Raw genomic sequence first — 8,454 nt, 5'->3', positions numbered from 1 at the left:
TGAGAGTGTTTGCTTATGTGCCTGTGGGGATGTACAATGCTAGGCCATGTTTTCTCTCTCTGTTTGTGTGTGTGTGTGTGTGTGTGTGTGTGTGTGTGTGTGTGTGTGTGTGTGTGTGTGTGTGTGTATGTGTGTGTGTGTGTGTGTGTGTGTGTGTGTGTGTGTGTGTGTGTGTGTGTGTGTGTGTGTGTGTGTGTGTGTGTGTGTTTGTGCGTGTGTGCATGGGTGTGTGCGTGCTCAAGTGTGTCTGAGGAAGCGCACTGCGACAACACAGATGACATTGATGGGATGTCATGTTATGATGAAAAAAAGTAGAACAGAAAACATTCCATCACACCAAGACAAGCAAGAGACATGAGTACAAAACACTGATGCTGGCCTTCAAGGCAGCCAAAGGTACGGCTCCTCCATACCTCGATTCACCCTACAACCCCACCCGTTCACTCAGATCAGCCAACACAGGGATGCTGACAGAACACTCGCTAAAAAGCCCAGGACAACGATCCAATCGTCCTAGACTCTTTGCCCTCCGGGCCCCCAAATTTTTGATTATCTGTTTTACACAGCATTATTAATGTTTTGATCATAATACCCAATTAATGAATGTCAGGATATCTTCAGAATATGCATGACACTGGTTTACTCTGACACTATGGCACATTATGAGTCCACTAGAACTAGTGGTTCTCAAGTGTTTTCTTTTTTTTGCAAGGACCTCCATAACTATTTTAACCTTATTCTTTTTTCAATAAACAAAAATGCAATCATGCATACAGCATTGCTGTAAGTGGTTCTCAATGTGAGGTCAAGGTAGCTTCTGGGTTACTTGAGGGGGTTCAAAATGGACCCTTACAGGTCTGCAACTCTGAGAGTGTACAAAAGGAACCAAATGGACCCTGACAGGTCTGCAACTCTGAGAGTTACAGTGGTCCTTGAAATTAACATTAACATTAAGAACCCCTGGTACTGTAATTGTATAGCAGCCTTGAAGTCCACATACCAGCTCTGACCGTGTGATAAAACAAAACGCTTCCAAATGTGATGGAAACAGATTCCAGTTCCTGCACCGTTGGACTTGGTTCCTCTGGTTCCGGCCTGATTGTAATTATGTGAGCTAAATCACAATTATTCTTTGAATAGGCCTAATAATTGTTTCCATGTATCGTCTATATGAAAATAGAGTGGAATTAACAGAATTCTCATATTTCCATCATTATTTCTCCGTCATCCACCATCTTTCCAGTCTCTTTCAACCATGCATGACTATTTTGGGGCCTTTTAGGGCAAAACATTTCATACGTTGAAAATATTGCCAAATAATAGCAGATGTGCTATTAAGTTTTGAAGTCTATTAATTCCAATGGAAGAGTGAACGTGAACCTTTAGCCCCTTGAATGATCATTGAACTAACTATCGGCATATCGCCACAAGCCATACAATCTTCCCAGGATTTTCCTATTAAAATGGCTTTTTTCAGATCAAATCAACTTTATTACCAACCTTTCTCTGACCCAGCAACGCACTCTCGTGGGATCAGGCACCAGTAAACATAGGAGGATGGACGCTCTAATTACAATTGTTCGGGTGACATTTACCCAACGTTAAGTGTTCTAACCAAAAACCCGATCTGAGCTCCGTGCTGTGATGTGCGGAGCCTTGCCCACGATGCCTCTTTTCCGCCTGCTGAGTCACGCCAAATAAAACAAAGAATGCTGTTGTGTTTTCTGTGATTTCATCATTCCAGTAATAGGAAGGGGAACTCTCTGGCTGAGTGTAATACTGTATGACTTCCCTGCTGGCCCAACACTAATACCTACCTGCTGCATACCACCAATCAATACGGATTTACTCCTTACAATGACTAAACCTTGAGATGAGCGGTGATGGTGGTAAGATACTTGTAAAACCTCCACAAACTCTGAGTCAGTCAGTCAGTCCGTCCGTCCGTCCGTCCGTCCGTCAGTCTATCTGTCACACCTCACACGTCACACTATTGCCCTGCTCATATCTCCGCAACCGTTGCCCCAATCCATGCCAAATTTTGCACACACACTCCTTGCCTGCCAAACTACAACCTCCAAGGACCCCCGGAGCTCCAGGGACCCCCAGGTCCCTGGGGGACCCCCAGATGTAAAAAATGACCAAATGTGCAAAAATGACCAAATGACCACCCCAACGGGGTTGCTCACGGGGAATTCCCGGGGACCACCGACTCCTGGTGCTCCAGAACGGATGCCAAAGTGGTGGCGCCCCCAGTGGAGGACCCCCTCCACTGCAGCTCACATAAAATGCCGTAACTCGGGCTAGCGTCCGGGAGAGCCGGGGCCGGTACCTATTCGTCCGCCAAGGCAACGCGGAGACCCCACCCCTCATTTCTCACATGGCCCTCTTCTAGCGCCACCATGAGGCCGATTCTTGCAAAACACATTTTTGGACACTGCTCCTACAGATTTTGCCCTAAAATCACACAAATCGGTACACACTATGTCTACACTCATGTCATCAACATGGATCTGTCCCATATAGCGCCACCATCTGGCCGATTTTTTCAAACACATTTTTGGACACTGCTCCTACAGATTTTGCCCTAAAATCACGCAAATCAGTACACAGTATGTCTACACTCATCTCATCAATATGGATGTCCCATATAGCGCCACCATCAGGCAGATTTTTTGAACCACATTTTTGGACACTGCTCCTACACATTTTGCCCTAAAATCACGCTGCGACCTGACGGTCGCTTATCTCCCGATTAGGGAGTCTTACTGGTAAGATACTTGTGTAGCACTGACTAGCATCAGGGGTGTCACAAGGAGGGGGGGAGTGGGAGTCGTGGGACCTTAAATATTTTATACTTTAGTTATTGAAAAATATCAGATATACAAGCTCACAGCGCGGCACTGAGTGCCGCGCTGCGAGCTTGTAGATCTGCTATTTTTGAGAAGTCGTGAAAATGTGTGCAAATCTTTGAATATATGTAATTTTTAAGCGAACATTTGTAACTCAAATTTAGCTTTTGGGGCATCCCTGGAACTAAATATTTTGAGACGGGGCTCCGTGGACAATTACATATCATTTTAAGAGTCCTTCACATGAAAATATTTGAGCACCACTGACATAGAAACATAGGTTTTTCAAAAAACCTTAGAAGGATTTGAAATATTCACGATTTTTCAAAAATAGCAGATCTACAAGCTCGCAGCGCGGCACTCAGTGCTGCGCTGTGAGCTTGTACATCTGCAATTTTTCAATGGTTAAAGCACAAAATGTGGGTGAATCCTTGTACCCAGGGCCCAGAATTTGGTTTATGAACACTTTTGTTTGGCACTGCATGGATAAGTTGTGCTTTAAGTATTGCTATTCGTGTTGTGATGTGACACTTATGAGCGTTGACTGTCTTTGACACTTTATGTATTCTTCTTTTTATTGTGCCTTGCTCTTTTCACTGTACACAACAGTACTTTTTGTTTTCTTTTCATACTTTTCTGTAACTTTGTAAACCTTAACCTGCTGTGCTGCCTCTGGGCGACTGATTTTCCCCCATGGGATAATAAAGGTATCTATCTATCTAAACCTCAAACCTTTTAATGTCTCTTGAAGCTTGCCTGTGAAAATCCCAGTAGTTTATTATCATTGTTGCATTTGGTGATTCAGTGTTTGGGTGGACGGTCATTTACTGACGTCACGTGCACGTTGCTTAACAACGGATCTACATGATTATAATTACATCTAACGATGCTTCTCATTCACGTTTGGTGAATGTAGCCTTGGCCAGGAAAATTTGATGTCTTCAGGCGGTAACCATCGATCATCAGGTGTTTCGACCCGTGAACCCTCCGCTACACCCTCCTGATGGCCGGGTCGGCAGTGGTCGCCAAATCACTGCCCATCTTCTCCTCCTGGCCAAGGCTAAACTCCCCTCTCCTGCTCTATTTGTTTTTTTCCCAACAAGAGGCTCCTCTGGGGAGGTATTGGGTGGGTCCCTCCTGAGGTCTTGAGGTGACACAGGTGCGTAGAGTTAGCAGGTCTGTTGATATGCATACAGCCTTGTCCCTTTGTTAAATCTCCCTGTGACACTACAGTGTATCTTAGTGTAAATGTTGATGTTTTTCGCCGTTGGGTGAAAACCCCACACACATAATGTCCAAAACCGTTCCTTTGTATTATTACAATAATAATTTAAAAGAATGTAAATTCCGTGAGACGCTGTGCGCTTGTTAGATCGTCTATTTACTTTCATTTGCGACACTCTTGGATGAAGATGAAATAGTGCATTAATTTACATCAAAGAAAAAATAAATAAATAAATAAATGGGAGATTTGGATTGTGGTTCTCAAAGTATATTACAGGGCTGTGGGTTTCTGTATGCGGGCGTACATTGACCCATACAACTCTGATTTCGTTCCATTTTGTACACTGTCTGAGTTAAGAGCGAGCCCTTGAAATGTGAAAGTCGTCCTCAGAAAAGGTTGAAAACCACTGCTCTTAATCTGCAAACCGGAGTGAAGTTGTAAGCTTGCGGATAAAGGGATGAATGTGTGTGTGTGTGTGTGTGTGTGTGTGTGTGTGTGTGTGTGTGTGTGTGTGTGTGTGTGTGTGTGTGTGTGTGTGTGTGTGTGTGTGCGGACAGAGGCTGGACGGACGCTGCGTGTGCATCTGAAGCCTGGGAGAGTAAACTTCAGAGGAAAAGCACATAATGAGAGGATCATTATGTTAATGCTCTGGATGCAATTAAGTAATAAGCCTGTCGCCATGCCTCCCTAACCCCCAGGCCACGGCACACACACACACACACACACACACACACACACACACACACACACACACACACACACACACACACACACACACACACACACACACACACACACACACACACACATACACTTCAAGCCTTTATACGTGGCTCTCCCCCTGTGTGTGTGCGCGCGTGTGTTTGTGTGTGTGTGTTTGCGTGTCTGTGATTGTGAATGTGAATGTGAATGTGAATGTGCACGTGTCGTGCATGCATCCATGTGTGCGTGTATACAGTGTGTGGGAGCTTGTCTGTGGTCAGACACACTGCGATAGCGTGTGTGTGTGTGCGCGTGTGTGTTTGTGTGTGACAGTGCATTTATGGTGATACAACACAGCAGCCCTGTTTGGGGGCTCTGGTCTCTGTCTGCTTGTCTCTCTCTCTCTCTCTCTCTCTCTCTCTCTCTCTCTCTCTCTCTCTCTCTCTCTCTCTCTCTCGCCCTTCAGGGCATCCAGACTGGAGCCGAGCCAAAGAAAGGCCAGGGCACTCAGGGGCCATGCAGCCGGGACAGCTGAAGAAAGGGCGGGGGGTCAGGGGGTGAGGAATGTGTGTGTGTGTGTGTGTGTGTGTGTGTGTGTGTGTGTGTGTGTGTGTGTGTGTAGGGAGGGAGGGGGCCGGTAGATAAGATGAGAGATGGTGACATGCATGAGGCAGGTCAGCTTCAATGATGTTATCAACCCATAGCTGGAGGCGAAAACAACCAATGTGGTCCCCCACCACCGGTGTGTGTGTGTGTGTGTGTGTGTGTGTGTGTGTGTTTGTGTGTTTGTGTGTGTGTGTGCGTGTGTGCGTGCGTGCGTGCGTGCGTGCGTGCGTGCGTGCGTGCGTGCGTGCGTGCGTGCGTGTCAGACGTTCATAGCTCTTGTTAATTCAATGTGAATTTGTTTTAAGGTCAAGGATAGCAAATTGTTGCACGAAGGTTTCCACCAAATCGTGCATGCATATATCAGCTTCTTATTCACGCATTATGTAATTCCTCCGTTTGGCCTTTTCTACATTTTCACAAAATATCCCTGCCTTAACCTCCATTAATGCCATTAATTAAAGCAATGAATGAATCAAATGCATTCTAAAATGCATTTCATTATAGAACGATTAGAATTATTATACAACTCTGACTCATCCACAAAACATGTGTCCAGCAATGATGAATTATTATAATACTTCACCTTAACAGTTATTATACCAGTGATGTATATCGGACCAGTTACCCATATATGGAGACCCCTGGTAGCAAAGATCCATCACAGGTATGGGCTTAATATTGATGACATCAGGGATCTCCATATATGGGCATAAGAGGAATTTTGGTTCCCCTGGCATCACATTGATCTCCATATCTCCATACTGTATATGGGCATAAAAGGGATTTGGTTGCCCTCACATCACAATGATGTCAGAGCTTGCATTCTTATAACTTTAACTACCGGTATACAGTGCAATTAAAAATAAGAAAAAATAAGTGGAGAATGTGTTCCCCCCCAGCCGATAGGAGTAGGCCTACAGTACATGCAATGACCAAAATCACCCTCCTCCCCACCCGGCTTCCCTACCCCGAACACGGGTTCGCATGCCATAGTTAGACGACCAAGCCGGATGCACCGACCATGGTGGATTCCTCAGCGGTGTACCACTCCGCCACCCGAGCACCTAGCTTGCCCATCACTCTCTTTCTTAAATACATGCAAACCCCATGAGAACTGTCGTTTATTTATTTGTTTCCGTTGCATTTTCATCTTATTTCAATAAGGCAAGAATGCATTGTTGTTGTTTTTTTGTTTTTGCAGCCATTTTTTTCTCCTACTGACACTTAATTGAGAATAGTGAAAATAGCAGCTTTATAACCAGACAGGATATTAAAAAAAAGAAAAATGTTGATGACAGACAGGAATCTCTTATATCCATTGTTTACAGCTCTACAAGCATTTTCTTTTTTTTATATATCTTGAAAAGTAACAGTTTTGTACAACAGTTTCCATGACAGGGATGAAATAGCAGCCTACTTAAAGAGTACTTCTTCTCCCACCACTGGTACTGAACCCTCATAGTGTGTGTGTGTGTGTGTGTGTGTGTGTGTGTGTGTGTGTGTGTGTGTGTGTGTGTGTGTGTGTGTGTGTGTGTGTGTGTGTGTGTGTGTGTGTGTGTGTGTGTGTGTGTGTGTGTGTACTCTCTGCATGGCTCAGATGAAGCCTTGCTGCTGCTACTGCTGGTTTGCTGTGCAGAGCCATTACTGCTCGCTTGTTCTCTACAAGAGTTTAAAAGGGTTCACAACACTCTGGTTAGCCTCTCGTATAACGACATGCAGGAGCTCCCACCGACCCTCGCTGTTAGCATGCAGGCGCTCCGACCGACCCGCGTTGTTATAGCTGCAAACAGGGGGGAAAAAAGAACATAACCAGTGTTTTATGTTAACTTATATTTGCCAAGAGATAGCATGTCTCTCTTTCTCCATCCTCCCCTCTCTCTCCCTCCCATTCCTCAAAAGTATATTTCTTGTATTACTATACTTGTGGGGACATCTGGGCTGGCCCTGGCAACTAGTAACACGTGCACGCACACTATCAGAACTCAAAATTGTACTTTGTAATTGTAAGTACTGGAGTAGTAACTGTAACGACTATTTAGTTTCTTCTCACCACTGGTCTGTGGTATAGCTGTTAAGGACGGACACACACACACACACACACACACACACACACACACACACACACACACACACACACACACACACACACACACACACACACACACACACACACACACACACACACACACACACTCATTATGTCCACCACTAGCTCCCCAGGCCGGGCTTTCCCACATCTGCTGCTAAAACCCTACCTGCCAACACTTCCCCCACAAACCTGCCAAAGGACCGGGAACAAAGGGGAGATCCCACACATGGCAGAATAAATGGTGAAAGAAATGCAAATGAACCTCTTTTCCATGCCATACCTGAAGGTGCCATTCATGAGAATTGACTTGTCCAAACTCCCCTGAACTTGAATGCAGCAGGGGATTTTATAAGATATTTGACCAATCTGCGAAGTAAATCGTTACCAAGAAATTTCTTCACCAATGTGTTTCTAAAGGTGTGTAATAATATGTACTAAAAGGTTGAAACGCGGGGGAAACCTCATAAAAAAAACAATTTGTGTTTGTGTCCCATTAATTTACTATAGGACCTACCTACAGGATAAAAATGCCAAAAATAAATCTGCTTTAAGTAGCATGTGAGGGGTCAAACAAGGGTTTTTTCATGATGCTGAATCCATTGCAAGCATTTGTTTTGTACGAAAAATATTCCTTGGGCTAAAATCGGACCCACAAAACGATGGTTTAGTGATGAATCATCACTTTTCACCGTTGTGTGTGGGGGCCATTTGTCACCCATGGAATGTTTTCGTGCAAAACAAATGCTTGCAATGGATTCAGCATCATGAAAAACCCCTAGTTTGACCCCTCACATGTTACTTAAAGCATATTTATTTTGTGTTGTTTTTCCTGTATAGTAAAGTTAATGGGACACACACACACAAATCATTTTTTTATGAGGTTTCCCCCGGGAGTTGACTTTCAACCTTTTAGTACATATTATTACACACCTTTAGAAACATATTGGTGAAGAAATTTCTTGGTAATGATTTACTTCGAA

The sequence above is a fragment of the Nannobrachium achirus genome (assembly GCF_963921795.1).
Source record: "Nannobrachium achirus genome assembly, chromosome: 17".
NCBI classification, from domain to species: Eukaryota; Metazoa; Chordata; class Actinopteri; order Myctophiformes; family Myctophidae; genus Nannobrachium; species Nannobrachium achirus.
Note: the sequence above shows the minus strand (reverse complement) of the source record.